Source organism: Triticum urartu, chromosome 7A (genome assembly GCF_056163025.1).
Source record: "Triticum urartu cultivar PI428250 chromosome 7A, HENAU_Tu73, whole genome shotgun sequence".
NCBI lineage: Eukaryota > Viridiplantae > Streptophyta > Magnoliopsida > Poales > Poaceae > Triticum > Triticum urartu.
In genome coordinates, this window is record NC_141879.1 from 19,750,737 (window position 1) to 19,772,210 (window position 21,474).

At 43.2% G+C, this 21,474-nt stretch overlaps 1 non-coding gene across 1 annotated transcript; it reads right to left on the reverse strand.

Annotated features, from left to right (window-relative positions):
- Positions 1-8,989: 8,989 nt before the first annotated feature.
- TRNAS-GGA (transfer RNA serine (anticodon GGA)) lies at positions 8,990-9,076 on the reverse strand. Its single transcript has one exon. It is a non-coding gene; the product is annotated as a tRNA-Ser (tRNA).
- Positions 9,077-21,474: the final 12,398 nt, after the last annotated feature.

Genomic DNA, 21,474 nt, shown 5'->3' on the forward strand with positions numbered 1-21,474 from the left:
ATCGGTGATCATCCATAAAAATGGGGTCTAACTTGAGTGAAAATTTTAGTTGTGCCGTTTTGCAAAATATTTTGATAGTTGCTTCACAAAATTCCCCTATTTTTAGTACTTAGAAACTTATTTAAATCACTGATTTTCCAAACCAATCTGGGCTCTTCCCATGGATCGATGACATGGCGTCTATCCAACCATTCATCCATCTCACCATCCCACATCCATCAATACATCCATCTATCTACATAAAAAAGGAAACAAAAAAGAAAAAGAGATACCCCACGCACCCCCAACCCTAGATCAAACTCCTCCCTCCTCCCAATCTCCTCGCTGCCGCCGCCACCACCTCCTCCCCGTCCCCGGCCCCTCCCGATCCACCTCCTCCCCGTCCTCTCCCAACCACCGCCGACCTCGTCGTCCTCCTAACCCACCGACGCCGACCTCGTCCCTCCCTCCCCTACCCTAGCGCCGCGCCCTCCCCACGAGCCCCTCTGCAACCACACCAACCCCATACACACGGATCCGGCGTCTCCGACCTCGATTCCATTTCCCACCCCCCTTCCCCACGCTCCTCTAGAGCTCCAGATCCCTGGCCTCTACGACCCCTTCCTCAACTTTGCCAACGCGGGGGGGGGGGGGGGGGGGGGGGTCGACGACTTCCCGGCATCCCCTAACCCGTACGCCTTCCGCACGACCCCGCCACCGCACACCCTTCGGCATGCCCGACTTCAACGGGAGCAGCATGCATCACGAGGTCGATGATGGCCTCTTCACCGACTCCGGCCCCATCCTCCCCGACGCCTGGTCGTGGCCCTATGCACGGCGGACGCGGCTTGGTCGCTTCCTCCGGAAACCCTATCCCCTCGATCCGCCGGCGGATCCACCAGATCTGGTGGATCCACCAGATCCGCTGGCGGGCTTCACCAAGGAAGGGGCGAGCTGGCGCAGATGACGACGGCTGTGCTCCTCGACCTCGAGCTCCGCCCCTGTCCGCCCATGCTCCTCGACCTCGAACTCTGCCCCCGCCCGCCCCGGGCCGCTGGTACTTCCCCTGCCCCCTCTCGCCGTGCTGCTTGATGCGATCTGTGTCGTACCGCTGTATGATCCAGCTGTTGCTTATCCCATGCGTCTCATGCCACTGCTGCAGCTGTTTGCTGCCTCACGATTTTGCATGACGAGTTGAATTAGAATCTGCTTATCTATGAATCATTACTAATTCAATAATACCAGTGGCTAGCAGTATGTGCATTGATCAGTTCCTGACAGTACGCTGTTGTGTGCTTGGAAGCAACCGATGTCACTAGACCACAATATTTGTCAGTTCCGATGCTTAGAGTGATGTAGAGATGAGTGGTGTAAATGATACAGTCATCTCTTGATAGTAGACACATGAACCTGATAAAATGGTCCTTGATATGATGGAATTACTAGCATTTGTGTGGGTTTACAGTGCTGTGCCTAAACTACTATGGTTGCCAAGCCAGCATCCATTGCATCAATCATCATCAATTAATGGCCAATGTACACATAAACTCTATGGAACAATAATGATAGTGATCCAACACAATAGTTTACTTAATTTCTTTGCACTACCTTGCTGTTTGACCGCTATTTTTATGGTTTGGTTTGCATTGATCCATAGCAGTTTGTGTCAAATGCAGGTACTCTACCACTAAAAGTGTTTTTCTTTATCTGAAGACGCTGTGTTCAGTTTTTAGGTGCCTTTTGGCTGGTCGGTCATTGAGAGTATTTCACCCGGAGCAAGAAAAGGTATGCGACCATTGAGGAAGCTTAAATTCTGCACCTACTATATTCTGGTTTGAGCCTCAATTACATCCGGATGACAGTCTTGCACATTCATTTTTACATTATAAACATAAGCAACATTACTAAATCGCATGCTAAGTTGTTGATTGCAAAGATCACAAGGCAGGATTAATTGTTCATGATAGCCGAATAGTGTAGTTGATCATCACTATTGCTAAATGCTATTTTGGTTGAGTTGAGTCGATGACCTAGTGATTGATTGCTTGCAGATCATTTCGCCGTACCACCTGTACCTGAATCCCAAGCTGGCGGTGCAGCACTACGAGATCTTGTGTTGATGCCTGATAGTGATGCCCGGCCATGGCTGCTTCCTCCCCTCTCCTTCCCTTATATAACACTTGCTCATTTTGTCCTTGATACATTGAACTTGCAGAGATGTTTCTTTGTTCCATTTCTTGGTTGTCTACAGACAACGACACTGAACTAGCATTCAGTTTAGGCTACAAATGTTTGCAGAAAACATTCAGTTGCATATAGGACGTGCCCCTCTTTGTTCCTAGCATTATTGTATCTTATATCATGCTGAAATCACTAATGACTATGTAAACAAAACCAGTGTTTGATTCCTCCCTAGATTTGTGATATAGTTTTATCATGCCCGATTCTGTGATGGTTTTATTGGTTGAACGACACCATGGATGTTATCAGTTTAATATAATTTATGCGTTCCTAATTTACATCTGATTTCACTCTTTATTATGGGTGTGCATTTATCCCTGATCAGTTCCATTTGGTTAAATTCATCATATGTGGCTATCTTCTGGTGTTCTTCTTAGTGCTCCCCATGCATGGTTTGTTGCACCTATTTCGGATCTCAACATGATGATGTTCTGTGCTTGCATTGTTTCTAGTGTTGCTAGTGATAGTTACAAATCACAAATTAACTTTGTTTCTTTTGTGACCTTGCTGTGTACAGATTTGCATATTCAGAGCTTCTCCGCCTCGCGCCCCCAAGTTTGACATCGAGCCCCCTTCTCCGTCGGCCCTCGATCTACTGCTCCTCGGGTTGCCGTGCGCCCCCAAACCTCTCCTTGGCTCGTCTTCATCTTCAGGCAGGTGAGCTCCTATGGTTCTCTCCCGGTATCCCCCTCGAGCTAGTGCCTCGAGCTCACTTCTTCTCTTTTTGTGCTTTGTGCTCTGCTACTACTCGTGGTGCTCTGTTGTGTTGTTGCCTGATGGCTTGCTGCTATGGACTATGCTATTGGCCTGCTGACTGTTGCTATGTGTTGCTACTGCTACTTGTGTTGTTGGTGGGGCACTGGTGCTACTGCTAGTCTGCTACATGTGCTACTGCTAGTCTGCTGCTCGTGTGCTACTATTAGTTACTTCGGTTGCTCGTTGGCTTCTACTAGTGCTAGACTGCTAGTAGTTCTGTAGTGTAGTTGCTGCTGCTCTATTGTGTCATGTACTGTGGATCTGTAGACTGACTATATGCTGCTGCTCTTTGGCAGGAGAGAAGGAATGACTATATGCTCATATAGTCATGTGTGCTGCAGATTTATTGGATCTGTGGACTGTGGCCATCCATTTTGATTCTAACTGAACATTTTCATGTTGCTGGTTGCTGGTGCTGCTTTTCTTGCTACTAGTCTTGCTCTCCTGCTGCTGGTCATACTCTGCTTGCTGCTGGTTGCTGGTACTGCTCTACTTAGTACTTAGTAGTAGTACTTGGTACTAGTTGTTGTTGCTGCTGTTAGGTTAGTACTTTGTAGCTGTTGCTCGATGCATTGGAGGAAGAGGATCAATTTATAATTTACATTACATATATAATGCTTTGTTTCTCGTATCCGTACAATTTTGTAGGAAACGCATAATTGCGCCTAGGGCTTTCTCAAACGTTGCACGGGAGTTATTGTATACAAATCATGTGCTATTTATGGTTACTTTATGAACTGATAGCCATCTCCTTGTTTACTTAGCCGAATCATGTCTTTGTGTACAGAACATCAGTTACTAATATTTTACTTAGCAGAATCATCTCCTTGTTCTTCTATGCTTAAATGATAAAAATGTCGCATTTATATGATTGTAAACCTGATGTCATTGGAGTAGTTTTTACTTGCTGCTGATAGTTACTAGTATTCACTGATTTTGCCTCATTTTGCTTGTTTTACTCTTATTTATGCATACAGACTGCCTACAAGTTAATGTGCTGTTAGATTTGACTTTATTTTGTTCCTAACAATTTTGTTTCATAACTTGCAGATGCTGTCCTTCATTCATGTTTCGCCGTGAGCTCCAGGACAAAGAAGTCGGGAGAAACATAGAGTTCTTGCTCATTGGAGCTAGTTATACTTTGATAGGTTTTTTTTTGATTTTTTAGTTGTGTTACCTGATGTGAATATGTTTGACTGCAAAGTGTCAAGTTTGGCTCTATTTGATTATATTCATGATGTAAACTATGTTTTCATGATATTTTGTAGTGCTCTGTTTGAAGCATTGTGTAAATATTGTTTATTTATTTATTGGATCGTTGAAATATGAGGAATATAACCATGACAACTGGGACCTACTTATTAGAACCTGACAATTGGGACCCATTAGACTAGTGGACCCTTCTCTTGAAAAAAATAAAATCTGAAGCTCTAGAGCCCAAAAGCCCACGTTGTAGCAAAATAAAAGGCTGAATTGTTGGGCTTGGCCCATGTGGCTGACAAAAATTAACAGGAAAACAAATAAAAAATAGGCTGATTTATTGCGCTTGGCCAAATAATAAATGGACTGAATTAATGGGCTCGGCCCACGTAAAACACCGAATCGGACCGGGCTGAATCTTGTCAGTGACCTTTTCAATTGGTCGCAATTTTGCCATGTCAGATTGCCACGTCGGATCCGACGTGGCCTGGGCAGACATCCAGTGACCAAAACAACAGGTCATGGGTTCAACGACCTTCTGTTTTGGTCGTAAACGTCTACGACCTTCTCACAGAGAAGGTCGCTAATTTCAGTTTACGATCGTCAGCTTTTGTCCTTCTATTTTTGGTCACAAAAAGGTCGCAAATAAAAACTATGACCTTTCAACGGTCAATAGTGAGGGTCACAAGTTGACATATTTCTTGTAGTGTAAACATCTCGCTATTGATGGCTATAACACCTATCAGCTACCACTAAATAAATGATTCGTCCTAGCATGGATATTTTTTTTGAATTGGAACACTGAGGTTCCAGTACTTAAACAGGCTCAGCAGACTCATTGGCCATCATCACGCGTACATTGTCCGGTACAGCATACACCACAGCCGGTGGTGCTCCGAACCACTAGAACCCAATGCAGCGAGAGCATAGGCAACTTTATTACCGTCGCGAGGAGCAAATTAAAAAAGCCAAAGTCCAAACCACCTATGGAATCATCCAGTATGTCACATTCTATATAATATGTGTATACCGCCTCAGCCCTTACCCTAGCTCTTCACCCAATTACATGTGTTTGAGATAGTCATTATCACGTGAGAGCATGAGAAAAACATTCATGACGATTTTTTTTGCGTTAAAAGAAAAAAAAACGCTTGTTCTTTTGAGAATAGGAGATGTCAGGAAGGAAATGGTTAGGATGACCGAAAGACAAGGTACCTCACGTGCGATGGTCCGGGGAAAATTTGTGATGCTTGTGAAAGGGACGTGGCAGTGCTTTGACATGCCTAGTGCGCTTGCTGCCTTTGCAAGTATGTCTTCCTTTCAGTCGACCTATGCCGGGCTGCATTTGGTCCAGCTCGTCTTCACCTCCTTCTTGAACTTTGAACGAGGTCCACATATAGTTCACTGGCACATGTGCTCACTGCAAAACCTCGGGCCGTCATGGCACTCCCTGCTGAGGTGCATTGCTGGAGACAGATCTACAGGCAGACGAAGTGACACGAAACAAAAATGCCTCATTTCCTACACACAACTTGATTGTATAAGTTTCTATGTTTGAATGTTTAAATTTTATTCTAAATAATTTGTAATACACACAGCAATTCCCCTCAGTCATCAGTTTGGTCATCTTCCCTTCACTTTCATCTCTCTCTCTCTCTGTCTCTCTCTCTCTCTCCAAGAAAAACAATGACACAACGGCCTGTTCATGCTTCACCTCGCGCCCGTTCTACCCGGAGGTTCCCCGGCAGACAAGGACATGTATGTGAGGGTCGGCCTGATTTAATGGGGCGGTCCTAGTGTTCCTCATGTGACAAGACAAAGATCTGCCTGACGCATGTACTTCTTGATCTGGTCGGAGTGTTGGGTTCTGGAAGGCTCCGCCGGCGAACTCCCATGAGCGCGATATGCCTAGAGTTTGCTGGATCGGGTGGGATTCGGTTGTGCCCACCGGTTCTCCGTTAAGGACGGAGCGATGCGAAGCTCTGCTATCTGTTGCCATCATGGGATATGTTTAGTTTCGTGGTGAAGTCAGAGGCGGAGAATGTCATGGAAGCCGAGATCAGAGGACTAGTAATGATGATTGGAGCCTTTGTGGCGATGAGGAACTTGCTTGGAGTTTTGGATATTGTAGTGCAGTTCAAAGTCTTACCTCTCAGGGTGAAAATCCAAGGTCTGACTTTAATTGGTTGTGCCTGACAATGGCCTTGTTGAAGGCATTGTTTTGAGAGCAGAGACTATCTTTGGGGTGAAAACCCAAGATCTACGATCGGGTGACGACGGCGCTTGTGCACTGTTTTCTTCTTTGAGGCGTCGCTTTTTGAGAACTTGGACTTCAGGTGTTGTTTTGGCGGTGGTTGTACTGCTGCTGCAAGGACTGGAACTCTGTAGCCGGGCTTTTCTTTTCTTTAGCTTCTTCTTGTTCTTTTTTTGGCTGTGTTCATCCGTAATACTATTAGGGTATTGCGTTGTTGCAGAGGCTGGATGTAATTGGTATCTTCGCGATATTAATATGTTCTCTTTATCGAAAATGTATGTGAGGGTCGCCTTTGATGAGCTGCACTTTATCCCGGACCAGATGCTATAGTGGCGGCTGCAGCGGATGCAGTCCAGCATCGACGGAGGCATCACCAGCTACCTGCCGGACGGCTCTCCTTGCTGTACTCCGCGACCTGGAGCATCGCCAGGCTGCTGCATCGTCAGCCCCGGCCACGCCATCGCCATGGGCCTCTTCCCAGCTCCCGGAACTATCGATGTTGTTATTAGTGGTGTGGGATGGGAGCGCCACTACTGACCACATATCAGTGACGCCATACTAGTGTGCGCCTAGTGTGCCACAAATGACGATTTTCAAATGCCACTAGTGACAAGAGCGCCACTGTTGAAGACCACATCGTTTCACACCTTGTAGATATGCCAGAGGAGAACAAATAGACTGCCTTTCAAGCAGGAAGTGGAAACCATGGCCGGGTGAGCAGCGGAGAGAACCTCGTTGATGGAGACGAACAAATGGACGGAAGTTTCGTCCTCAGTGCAGGACGCGTAGGTGCAAGAAGGGAAGAAATTCTTCACGAAGCGGTTCACCTGGGTGCCCAGACGATCAGAAACCAAGAGACACATAGATCCTGATCGTTATAGGGAGGTGCGTAGAACTCAAGACAAAATACTATTCCCTCCGTTCCATAATATAAGAATGTTTTTCAAACTATCTTACCTTGAAAATGTTCTTATATTCTTGGACAGCCTGAAAAACGTTTTTATATTATGGGACAGGGGAAGTATGCCATATCCTATAATGATCGAATGAAAATACCAATAAATTCTATAATTTTATTTTTTTAATATCCTATAGTTAAGCATATCAAGCTAACTTTATCTTTAAGAAGTTTTAGTATTTTTTTATTTTTATAAGTATAACTTCAAATTTAGAACTAGTTAATAGCTAAGATTAATAACTAATATCTGAGATTTTACAGATTTCCTATACTACACCTATTTCTATTTGTTACACTATTTCTGTTATGTAAGCCCACTTAGCTCAGAGGTTAGAGCATCGCATTTGTAATGCGAGGGTCATCGGTTCAAATCCGATAGTCGGCTTTTTTTCTCTATCAATATTCTACGAACAAGAATCTCTTTTTTTTTCTGAATTAAATGGAGAATCCAGGATCTTTTATGTTTTTTACCTTACAATTTTGCTAGATACAAAACAATAAAATAAATAATATATATACAAAAAAAATATTTTGATGAAATTCCATTTTTTGGGGTACTTTAGTTGATTTTACTCTGTTTACCCTGTAGTTTAATTCAGTTTTAATTTTGATGTATTCTGTAATGTAAATACAATGAAATTAATTGTGTAAAATGAAATTTCAATAAAATAAAAAAAGGAGTCTTCATGTCCCGTTATCGAGGACCTCGTTTAAAAAAATACGCCGTCTGGGAGCTTTACCAGGACTCACTAGAAAAACACCTAAATCCAGAAGTAATCTTAAAAAAAATTCAATTCTGGGAAAAAGGAGCAATATCGTATTCGTCTTCAAGAAAAACAGAAATTGCGTTTTCATTATGGTCTGACAGAACGACAATTATTAGATATGTACATATCGCTGGAAAAGCAAAAAGGTCAACAGGCCAGGTTTTACTACAATTACTTGAAATGCGTTTGGATAATATCCTTTTTCGATTGGGTATGGCTCCAACCATTCCTGGGGCCCGCCAATTAGTCAACCATAGACATATTTTAGTTAATGGTCGTATAGTCAATATACCAAGTTTTCGTTGCAAACCCCGAGATATTATTACTATGAAAGATAACCAAAGATCAAAAGGTCTGGTTCAAAATTATATTGCTTCATCGGACCCGGGGAAATTGCCAAAGCATTTGGCGATTGACACGTTGGAATATAAAGGACTAGTAAATAAAATCCTAGATAGGAAGTGGGTCGGTCTCAAAATAAATGAGTTGTTAGTTGTAGAATATTACTCTCGTCAAACTTGAACTTAACGAAAAAAAGGAAAGGTTCATAGAATTTTCTTCCCCTTCCCCTTTCCCCGAACTAAATCGCCCTAAGACCATTACCATTAATTTGTAATTTCCCATCAACTAGCTAAAATTGATTAACCCTAGGATTAGGATCCTTTTTTCTTTTTTCCTCTATGTGTATTTTACATACCACAGTAATTTGCTATAGAGAATTTCTAATTTCTATTAAATCAAAATAAGATAATATAAGATATTATATTATTGCTGGAAAAAATTGTTATTTGATTTGATACATTGTGATCCTTAACGTTGATGAATTAAGAAAAATGGAAAGAGAGGGATTCGAACCCTCGGTAAACAAAAGTCTACATAGCAGTTCCAATGCTACGCCTTGAACCGCTCGGCCATCTCTCCTACATAACTTATTATGGAAAATAAACTGAGTGAATAGCGAGTTTTCTTATTCCTACAGTACAGGTACAACCGCAACCACTCGGGGGTTCCATAGTTCTATTGGAAAAATTCCTTTTGATCTAAGTGGAAGGATACAGGATTTTTTACTAGAAATTGCGCTTGCTATAAAATAAAAGTTTTAATTTGGGTTTTCCCGCAACTAAAGAAAAATAAAATGGAAGAATTATTCTTATTGCATAATAAAATAAAGAAACCTTAGAATTCCGTTTGCATAAGATACGCTACACCATACTATCGAAATCAAAAATAGGGTATGAGACAATTAATAACTTTGAAAACACGAAATAGTTGATAACATAAGTTGTTGTTCAGAAATAGGAAAGTGGAATGAAATCTAGTCTTAGTCAAATATTTCATATCTCTTCGTGTCCAAGAAGAAGGAAAAGGATACAATTTGAGCTGAGCGGAAAATCCATATCTCTCTTATCCATTTAAAGCATATGGATTTAGAGTAGAGCATATGGATCAATCTATTTAGAATTATAAGAATCGAATGTGTTTGTTTTTATGTTATTTTGTGAAGGAATGAAAACAATTCTATATAGAATGGGTTGGGAATTATGCCTAGATCCCGTGTAAATGGAAATTTCATTGATAAGACCTCCTCAATTGTAGCCAATATTTTATTGCGAATAATTCCGACAACCTCAGGAGAAAAAAAGGCATTTACTTATTATAGAGATGGTGCGATTTGACTCTTTTTTTGCTTTTTTTAGCCCTACCTATACCCCGGTCTTACGAAAAAGAGAGGGGGTTGGCATAGAGAGAACCAAATTTGTAAAGCAAACAAACCCACGCTTCGGGAAGGTGAGGCGAACTAACAATTCCTTCCGTCGTGTATCCTCGATTGATGCGGCTTCAGATACTTCAATTGTAGATTTGAGTATTGAGCGAAAGGTTACACCTATAGGATATGGTATGGTATGGATGACAGGCCAATCCTACTCTATTAGTATCCGTAGGCAGCATAGGGGAGAAAAGCACTACACCTAGAAATAGGAATCAACAAGAGAAAAACTTTGTTAGAAATTACCCCTTTCCTGATCGGTATCAGGGCTGGGAAGAATGGTTGGGATAACAAACAACCATCAGGTTTGTACTTTGGATACCCCTATAACCATCAAAGATCGTTGAAGTAGCTAATTCCTCTAAATAGGAGGCGTTGAGAACAAAGAAATTATTGGAGCTATCGTTTTCCTCTAGCATTAATAGAATTCATTGGTGTTAAGAAAAACCTCTTGTGGGAAGATTGGCTAGAGATTTCTTGGAAAAATACCAGCCCCTTTCGGTTCATCATGAGACGGGACTAATTCTATTTTGATTCTATAGATTATTTCGCTTAGTACTATTATGTACAGAAGGGAGGAGCCGTATGAGATGAAAACCTCATGTACGATTTTGGAACGGAGATTTTTTGAATAGAATGAACGACCGTAATGGATGTTGGCTCAATCCGAAGGAAATTATGCGGAAGCTTTGCAAAATTATTATGAAGCTACGCGACTAGAAATCGATCCCTATGATCGAAGTTATATACTCTATAACATAGGCCTTATACACACAAGCAATGGAGAGCATACAAAGGCTTTGGAATATTATTTCCGGGCACTAGAACGAAACCCCTTCTTACCGCAAGCTTTTAATAATATGGCCGTGATCTGTCATTACGTGCGACTATCTCCACTATAGAAAAAAAAGAGAGGATCAAATTTTCTAGTAAATACTAGAAAAAAGGGCTTTCTACATAGGGATCGTAAAAACAACGATTTTTCCCTATCAGCTGTAGGAAGGAAGGACACTTCACGAGAATCAAAAACCGAAGAAAGTATGGCCTATACTACTACTTTATGGATAAAGTTTCTCAAATTGATAGAGAAAGCACCGTAAAGATCAATTAGTGAGCGACTGGGTCGATACAACTAAAAAAAACTGCTTACTTTATTATAGACTTTATGGGACAGGGGAAGTATGCCATATATAGACAAAGCAATTTTTAAACTGGATTACGCATTGTAAAGTTCATGCGCTAGGTCATTCCCTCGCTCATGCGCTCTCCCCTCACTCCCGCGACTCCCCCCCTCCCCACCGCTACCGCCGCCGCCACAGATCTGGCCCTGCACCATGCCTCCACGCCGGCAAGGAGTGCTCGCGCTAGCTGCACCCACAGCCCCCCACCCCAGCGACTGGCGCCGACCATGCGAGAGAAATTCCCAGAGATCCTGCGGCTGATCTCCCCAGTGCCGCAGGCGGTACTCATGGCGTCGGGGGCTGCGGGGTGGGCGGAGCGCGCGACCAGGATCCGAGACTCTACCTTCGAGTGGATCCGGTGCGTGCAGGAGTGGAAGATGGTGGACCGGGCGGTGGCGGAGGAAACTTCATCGGAGATGAGATCTGCGGCCGTGAAGATCGTCGAGGTCCAACGGAGAAGGGCGGATGTGGAACAAAGGAAACTAGCACGAAGGATCTTCGAGGAGGCCACGCTGGAAGAAAGGGCGAGGATGCCTCCGTTCCCATCCTCCCCGCCGGCCGAATTCGTGATATGGGCGAGGGTGGAGGCAAAATCAATGGAGCCGCGGCGAGCCCTCCGATGGTAGTGCATCCTCGGCGTCATTCCGTCAATCAACTGAAGCTTGCTACGAGTGGGGTGAATCTCCTACCTCACCATAGATCACTGGAACCGCCATGGTTTGGAGATCGCGGCGTGGTTCCACCTGGAAATCGATCTCGTGTTGACAAAGGGATTTGTATCCTAGAAGAGAAGGTTAGTCATCCGATTCCCGATTCAATAGTGTTATTAGACCCAGTGGGGAGTGATTTGAGCTTGTGCTCGGAAAACTATAAATCGCCATTGGCAGAGAGATCCAATTTGGTAGAGATTGGGGATTTTCCCCAAAACAGAGCGAGGCTGCCGTTGGGCGGGATAATACGGGCCCCATCATCACCTCTCTCCCGCTGATCCGCTGCAAAAAAGTGAAAAGGCCTTTACCTTTTACGTCTCCTCCACAAGGCAGCGCGGATGAATCTATATCTAGGGTTTTTGGGCAGCTCTGGGTCATTCCCTCCCCCCGCCGTCGCCAGCCTCACCCTCTACCTGGCAAAACCAAATCGGCCTCCACTTTGGGATGGCTCAGAAAAGACCTAGCCCGTTCGGGATGTTTTTCTCCCTCTGATCTTTATCCAATCAAACACCTTCGCCCGTTTGATCCACCACCGACGCAACTCAAGATCATCCGGGAAGGAATTGGAGTAGGTTCCAAATCCTTTGCTCAGGTTGTCATGGCGGACAAGAATGCGCCGCCGATGGGACAGAAGCAGCGTGGTCCGGTCCCTCCGAAAAACCCCGGACGTCGTCAACCTCCAGGAGGTGCGCGTGCTGCGCCGACTGGTAAAGGTACGGCCCCCTGCTCAGACCACTGCCGCTGTGCCTCCGGCTCCAATCCCACCGGCCCCTTTGGTGCAAGTTCTTGACGAGCGATACAAGGATATGGTGTGCTTCACTTGCGGAGGCCCTGGCCACTACGTTGGCAACTGCATACAGAAGAAAACCTGTTTTATCTGTGGATTGGAAGGCCACAACGTCAACAATTGTGCTGCCTGGGCACAGCCCCATCCGGTTGCCACCTTCTTTGGGAGTTCTGCGCTGGGACTAGGGTTTTATCACATCGACGCCCCTGTGGGAAGAGAAGCAAGCTGGCTGAATTTTAGGAACTGTGGAGAAGTCTGGATTATGAAAGGAGAGATCAGCAAGACAGACCTGATGAAAAACCTTTCTGGTATCTTCTGCAAAAACAAACAATGGACGTGGCAAATCAGGCCACTATCAGAAAAGAAGTTCCTGGTTAGATTCCCCCCCCCCCTGGAAAGATGTTGATGAATTGATTGAGTTCCCTGCTTTTGATCTACCCATTGATGGTGTCTCTGTGTCTGTGGAAAAATGGACTGGCTCAATTGACCCATTCAGTGAACTTACTGAAGCCTGGGTGATTGTTGAGGGGCTGTCCTCTAAATGGTGTACATGGAAAGTGCTATCTCAAATAGCCTCATGCTTTGGAATTCTTGTAGATGTCGACTGGAATGGCCTGATGAAGAGCTTCTATGAGAAAGTGAGGATCAAAATTGCCTGCAGAGACCCAATAAAAATCCCCTTTGAAAGAATTATGGAGATGAGGAAAAAACTGTATATCCTATCCTTCACTGTGGAGGGCTTTGACCAGGTGGGTGCTGATGACCCCAATGATGATGATGGCCCCACTGATATAACAATAGATGAGGACAACAAGACAACAGAGGAGGAGGAACTGGATAAAGACTTGCTGGATGATGGAGAGGAACCCATTGATGCTCTAGACCTTGCCAACAGAGCCCCCACAAAAACTCCAACTGGGAAGAAAACAGTTAATGATGGTGCTTCATTTCATCCCCATGCTCTTTTGGAGGCATGCTTCTCTCCTGTGAGAGTCAACAGGAAACCTGACCAAGATGATATGGGCCCAAACAGACCCTCAATACCTTTTGCTGAAGCGATCAAATCTCTCAGCAGCCCACTCAACAGACCTGATGAAAACACCATGGTTACTGCGTCACCAAGTGGGATTGATGCTACCACTTCCCATGTGTCTGCCCAAAAGATGTATTGCTCTGGTCTGCTAAAAGAACTGGAAGATTCTTCTTCTGACACTGACAGTGAATCTGCTGAACCTGAGGAGGATATGATTACTGTTGAGACACACATAGCTACTGGCCTGAAGATGATGGAGCTCATGGATAAAACCAAAGGGAAGGCTTCACCAAAAACCAAGTGGGGACCAGTGATTGCTCCAAGACTGAGTTCCAGAGCCCACAACAGGCAAAACATCATGGAAAAAGCTGCAGCCTACAAAATGAAGAAAAACCTGGAGATCCCACCTACCTTTAAAAGTAAGTCTTTTACTGATGATGCTATTTCTAATTTAGAGGCTTATGCTTCTGCAGTTAATCTCAAAATTGGTGATGATGAGAGAGACAAGAACCACATCATTAACCAGATTATTAGAGATGAATCTGAAAAATGTCTTGTGTTTGCTTCCCAAAATCCTGAAGTTTCCTTGCCTGATAGTTTAGATATTGGACCAGACATTGATAATGGAGTTTATACTCCAGAAAAAGACATTCCCAACACTCACACATCAGGGGGCACTGCTGATGATGTGGGTGGAAGTGGGAATAATGTGAGAGGAGGACTTTTTAGTCTGACACACCCTTTCAAAATTCCATGATTGATATCTTTTGGAATATTAGAGGTTTGGGCCAAAAAGGGAAACTACAGTGCCTGTTTGACTTGGTTGGTAAATATAAACCTGATTTTTTAGGATTTCAAGAAATCAAGAGAGAAACTTTATCTGACTCCTTCCTTAATGCCTTAGCTGGTTCTAGTGTGTATGACTGGCACATTCTACCTGCTGTAGGCTCTGCTGGGGGTATCCTTGTGGGTACCAAAACCAATCTTTTTGAGGTACTTAGTGTTAGCTGTAAAAAATACTGCATTATCATTACCCTGAAAAATAAGACTGATGGGTTTTGTTGGCATCTGATTGTGGTTTATGGCACAGCTTATGCTGTAGACAAGATTGATTTTATTGCGGAATTGCATGAGAATATGGATGATTTATGTTATCCTGTTTTACTGGGAGGTGACTTTAATCTGATTAGAGAAGCTAAGGATAAATCCTCAGGCAATATAAATGCTTCCTGGACATTATTGTTCAATGACTGGATAAATAAATGGGGCCTTATGGAATATAGATTAGCTAACAGGGTATATACTTGGAGCAACAACCAAGACAACCCTATCTTTGCCACTATTGACAGGGTTTTCTCTACCACCAGTTGGGATAGTCACTTCCCTCTCACTACCTTATGTGCCCTTCCTAGGGTGGGGAGTGACCATGCCCCAATACTTCTTGATTCTGGAATGAGTAGCAGTAACCCTACTAAACCTTTTAGATTTGAGAAATGGTGGTTAGACCAACCAGATTTTAGACCCTTAGTGAAGAAAATTTGGACCACACCATCACCGTGTACAACTGCTATTGGGACCTGGCAATTTAAAACTAAACTATTTAGGAAAAGTGGTAAAGGATGGAGCATTAATCTGGAAGCAGCTATGAAGAAGAAAAAGAAAGAGCTCCTTCTGGAGTTTGATATCCTAGATATCTTTGCTGAACAAAACAGGACAAATGCTGGGGATGTCCTCAGAATGAAACAAATTAAAGAGGAACTTGAGGGGATCTGGAAGAAAGAAGAGACTGCCATGTGGCAGAGATCTAGAGATAGGAAGATCAAAGAAGGGGACAGAAACACAGCCTACTTCCATGCTGTTGCTAATCAACGCAGAAGGAAGAATCAATTGACTGTCCTGGAGGGGCCTAATGGGCCTGTATACTCCACTAAGGACATGCTGGAGGTGGCCACTAACTTTTATAAAAACCTCTTTGGGTTTGAGCCTAAACCTAATATACACTTGGATGACTAGTTTTGGTCTGATGAAGAAATGGTGACAGAAGCAGAAAATACTTCCCTGGAGAGACCTTTTTCAGAAGAAGAAATTAAAGAGGCCATTATGGGATCTTATGCTAATGGAGCCCCTGGTCCTGATGGTTTGTCTTTTCTTTTTATCAACAATTCTGGGAGGTGATCAAGGGTGACTTTATGGCCCTGGTTAAAGATTTTGAAAATGGGATTCTGGATGTCCAGAGACTAAACTATTCTATTGTTACTTTGATCCCTAAAGAGCCAGATGCCAAGAACATGAGGAAATTCAGACCCATCTGTTTGAGCAATTTTTCTGTTAAGATATTCAGTAAAGCTATGACAAACAGAGTTGGCCCTGTTGGTCATAGGCTCCTATCCCCATGCCAATCTGCCTTTGTGAGAGGCAGGTTCATTTTGGAAAATGTAGTTACTGCTCATGTGGCCATCCATGAGGGCCATAAATCAAAAGAATCCGGGATTGTTCTCAAAATAGATTATGAAAAAGCCTATGATAGAGTGAACTGGGATTTCCTAGTAGAAATGCTTACATCTAGGGGTTTTGGGGCTAAGTGGATTAGATGGAACTTATCCATTTTGCAACAAAGCTCTTTCTGTGTTAAGATCAATGATACCCTGGGTCCATACTTTGTGGGTGGAAAAGGTTTAAAACAAGGGGATCCATGTTCCCCCATGCTTTTTAATTTGGTAGCTGATGTGTTTTCTCGCATGTTAACTAAAGCTGTTAATAACAATATCATATCTGGGATTGTTCCCCATATCATCCCTCAAGGACTCATATGCCTGCAATATGCTGATGATACAATTCTCTTTCTTAACCCTAAACCTGAATATGTTAGGAACTTGAAATGGCTACTTGCCTGCTTTGAAAACCTTTCTGGGTTAAAAATCAATTATGACAAATGTGGAGTAGTACCTATCAATATGAATGAGGATGATGCTAAACTCCTGTCTCAGATTTTCTGTTGTAAATTGGGGGATTTCCCTCTAAAATATCTTGGAGTTCCCCTTCACTACCTCAAATTGAGGAGAGAAGACATCCAATACATCATAGATAAGATCATCAAAAGGATATGTGGATGGAAGGGGAGATTGCTTAGCTATGAGGCAAAACTAGTCCTCCTTAAGGCGTGCATTGCCAGTATCCCCATGTACCTCATGTCAGTTATTAAGTTCCCCAAGTGGGCGATCAAAGCCATCACTTCTCAGATGGCTCATTTTTTCTGGGGGAATGTGGGGGATGAACATAAGTACCATCTTGCTAACTGGGGTTTGATCTCCCAGAAAAAAGACTTTGGTGGTCTGGGGGTATCTAACCTGAGAGAATTCAACATGGCCTTACTAGCCTCTTGGGCTAAAAGGTATTTTATGGACAGTAACAAAAACTGGGTGAAGCTGATCGACCACAAGTATAAAACAGCTAAGCCGAATATACTGTGGTCTAGGCAGGGGGTGGGTTCTCCCTTCTAGAAAGGTGTCACCTGGGCTTTGGAGGGGGTTAGACCCTTCTATAAATGGAAACTAGGGAATGGCAATAAAATAAGTTTTTGGGATGACGTTTGGGTGGGGGATTCTTCCCTCAAAACCCAATTCTGGGACGTATATGAAATCTGCCAACAGCAATGCTGCGCAGTTTCTGAGGTATGGGATGGTTCTACTCTCAAACTTACCTTTAACAGATGTGTGGAGCCTGGATTTTTAGATAGATGGCATGAATTGATCCGAATCATCTCTGACATGCCAATAACTGACGAGACGGACCAACCCATTTGGAGATTGGAACCGTCGGGGGTCTATTCAGTTAAGTCATTTTATAACATGATTAATTGGGGAGGGGTGTCTACCCCCATTTGGAGAAAATTCTGGAAGATTGTTGTACCTCACAGATATTTAATCTTTCTCTGGCTAGTTTTTCATAACAAAATTCTTACCAGGGATAACCTGAATAAGAGGAGAGAGGTGGAAAATCTAAAATGCTTATTTTGTAATGAGGATGAAACTGTCTGTCACCTGTTCTTTGAGTGTGTGGTTGCTAAACAAGTTTGGAGTGATATATCTGACTCTTTTGAGTTTAGTATTCCAAATGACATGAATGAACTATCTTCCTTCTAGAATCTAAATAACAAAAAGTCTGTTACTAATATTGCTTGTGTTGCTACCATTTGGAGCATTTGGACGATGCGTAATGATATGTGCTTTCAGGGCGTACAGTGGACAAGCACGCGTACAATCTTGGCAAGGATCAGCTCGTCACTACATCAATGGAAGGTGCTATGTGTGGGCGACCAATCGGTGCTGCTGAGAAGATGCATCCAACTCCTAGATCGGCGAAGAGGCGAGGTGCTCAGGATTGCATGGGAGTCGGCCTGAGAGCTTGCAAGAGAAAGATCGAAGAGGAGATGCTGAAGATTCACCCAGAGTGAAGAGAAGAGATAAAAAATAGCAGAGTGATCTGTTTTCAGTTCCCCTGTCATGGTAGATGTATGTCCGTCTTTGCACTTCCTTAGAATGCTGAAAATTGTCTTTTGACTCCGTTGTCTCTGGTCCTGCCATTCAGGCAGGTCCCGAATGCTTGTAACGGTCTACTGTGACTCGCTTTGCTTCGTTTTTATAAAATGGAGCGGGGGGAACCCCTTTCGATTAAAAAAAAAGTATGCCATATATAAACATGTATGTATTAACAAATACAAATAGAATGAAAAATAACTAATTTGTCTTGATAAAGCACATAGTTAATTTGATCCTTAGTACTAGAATAGTACAAACTCTTTCTCTCTGCATTCATTCAATCCAATCATATGCCATTAATCATTAATATCTAATAGTGTGAAAATATCTTGTTGCGTTGATATGATATGAATGCCCTCAGCAACCGCACCCTCCAGGAGACCAGGACTACCATTTTATATATCACCACCAACTGTGTTCATTCTTATCATTCTTCATGAACCATTCAGCACCTTCTGTCTCCTACATGAATCTTGAGCACAAACAACGTGAACAAAGAAGTTGACTGCCAATCGAGTGTGTTCTGTCCATGTTTCAGAACCAGCGAGATTTACCATCGTTCTCTTGTATACACCTATCACCAAGAAAACGCACACGTATAAATAAAAGGAAAGATGTTAGCTTGAGAATAGGAAACGTCGGTAAGAGAACAATCTGTAGTATCCGAAGAACATGTACCGCTGGGGAGTGAAAGGCTCCAGGCCCATACGGGTGTGCAACTGTCCACACCAGGCCCTCAACAGAAAGGAGCCCCCAAATCACACAGGCGCGTACTTTAATTGGAGAGAAAAAGTCCAGTCTGCTGCCCCATTTCTAAGCTCGTCCATGTTCATGTCCTGACCTGTTCATCTGCGTGCAGTGTGCCTGCTTGCTCGGCCGTTCCCCAGAGAGGTTGAGCATCCTGAGTTCCCAGAATAAATACATTCAGTGTAATTTATTTTTATTTTTATTGATTTTCGTAACTGTGTGTTCAATCGCGTCCGCTTTGCTAGAAGGCCAGTCACCTTTTTTTTGCAATAAGGAATTTGTATCACATTATAATTACTCAAGAGACAGAATTACAGTCAGTGCGACATAGCTGCTCCAAATCCCCTGATCCATAGTGCAGTCAGATAGCCTACGTTTTGACAGCAACCAAAGTTCAGCCACTTACATGGATCATCTGGGAAAACCTGTGCGATTTACATGGATTTTTTTTTTGAAGCCTTCTGACCTCCATGAACAATCCTTTATACCGGTTAAACATCCACTCTAGTTTACCACTCATAGTGTAATCTTTTCCAATCCACCTAGGGTGTTCTTTGCTTAGGGCTCAATTGATATGGATCGCCCGGGTCCACAGCCTGATCCACGTGGTCTGTCCTGGCCAGAAACTGTCTCTCCTGGACACCAATTTGGGTGTTGGTTTGGGCAAAGGAGGGAAAGTTGCCAGCCATCAAACCACGAGGGGACACGTGGTGACACCCGACGGAGGCGTGTTGCAGCCTGTGCCAAGTCCTAGGAAGACCTTGACCATTACAGACTTCTCCGACAATCCTCCTCCTCCTGCCCCCCGCCTCCCCGCACTTCAGTTCATCATTCATGCCCTTCATCCCAAGATTGGAATCCTTAGAGTTGTTTCCTATTTAGTTTGGGGTTTGCTAAAAATCAGTCGACTGAGACTTCGCGACTGGCCAGCCGTCCGATCTGCGTTCGCGTGAAGATTCGCGTTGGGGCGCTTTTTCCCTTTTCGGCCCCTGTAAGGCGCGGATCGGCCCGTTTAATTTTTGCCGTCGATGCGTGGCCGCGCGTGAGCGTTTTGTGGGCTGAGGCACTTTGTTCAGGGTGGGCTTGTTTGTTTGTTTGTTTGTTCTATCTTTGTTTTTTCTTTCTCGGGCCGCTGACGGGGAAGGGGAAGAGGCCACCGTGGTAAATAAGGGATAAGAGGAGGGGAGGGGCAGTTAGCTGCAGTCATTTCATCTCTATCCTTTCCACTCTCTTCATTCTCCCTCTCCCAAATCCAAAGAAGTGCTCGGTGCTCCTGCAGGTGTTCTCCAACGGAAAAGATGGCCGATGCTGCTGGCCAAGTGAGTCATCCACAAGCTTGCTTCCTTTTTGTTTTGTTTGCGAGCAACACCATAGATCTGAGTGGGGTTGTGTGGATTGGTTTTTTTGTTTGCACGCCACACCGTAGATCTGAATGAGTTCCAGGTTTTTTGTTTTGTATCAAGTACATTGGTTTAGTAGTTTCAAGCAGAGAATCGCCCCCAGTGTTTAGCTTTTTTTAATCAGATTTTCATTTTTCTGTGTTCGTCTGTATCAACATGTATGCTGAATTTTAGTGGTATATATAGGTCTGCATGTATCCATATAATGTAGATTCGTTTTTTTTCCATGGACAGATGTCTGATTACAGTAATCTATAGGCATTTTTGTTTTTTTATAGCTTTTTATTGTGCACGTGTTGGTGTGGTTACTGAAACTATTTTTTCCACTAGGAGTTTCAGTTTTTGTTACTGAATCTTTTTTGTGTCCCAGTAGAATGTTGGAAATCATCACCTGGGATAGTAGAGCATGATGTGTTCTTTTTCACTGGACCCATTTTTTACTAGCAGTGTATGTGGTGTTGCCTTTCTCAGATTCTTTTTCCAGATTTTTAATCGCAACCCATTTACCAGTGTGGCACTTTTTTATTTTTTATTTTGTTTTTAATAACTTTCTTCTTAGGAGGCTATATTGAGTTAATAATTTTTTTTCTTAGAACTAGTCCTAAAGCCAAGTAGCTATAATAGAGTGACATGAAGGTTTCCTCCTTTGTATTTTACTAGAAGTAGTACTAGCAGCACCACCAATTTTTATGCTTGTAGGTACTTTATCGAGAAGTTGTTCTGTTTTTTTAGGATTCTTTAGCTGAGAATATTTCTGGTTTAGCATTCAGCAAAAGTACTAGTCAGCACTTGTTTGTTCATGCTATGACTTTTTTCCTGAACACTTTAGTGGGAACAGTACACTTTGCTAGCATGATAGCAAAAATTAATCAAGTTATGTTAAACAGAGACAAGAAAGAGTGTTTTTATAGGATATACCATCTGCTAGTTTTTTTAGACAACCTTTTGATATGCTGCTTTGTGTTTTCTGTTGAGTATTGAGACACCAGGGAGATTTTGGTGGCACATGCCCTTTAGTACATTGTCACCATTTGCGATATTAAATTAATTTTAGGGGGCAGCAGTAGTACTTTTCTTGTATATGTAAGTAAATGTGCTTGTACCATCTGGTAAGCAGAGTCTTTGGGCTTCACACAGTCATAAAGCTACATGAAT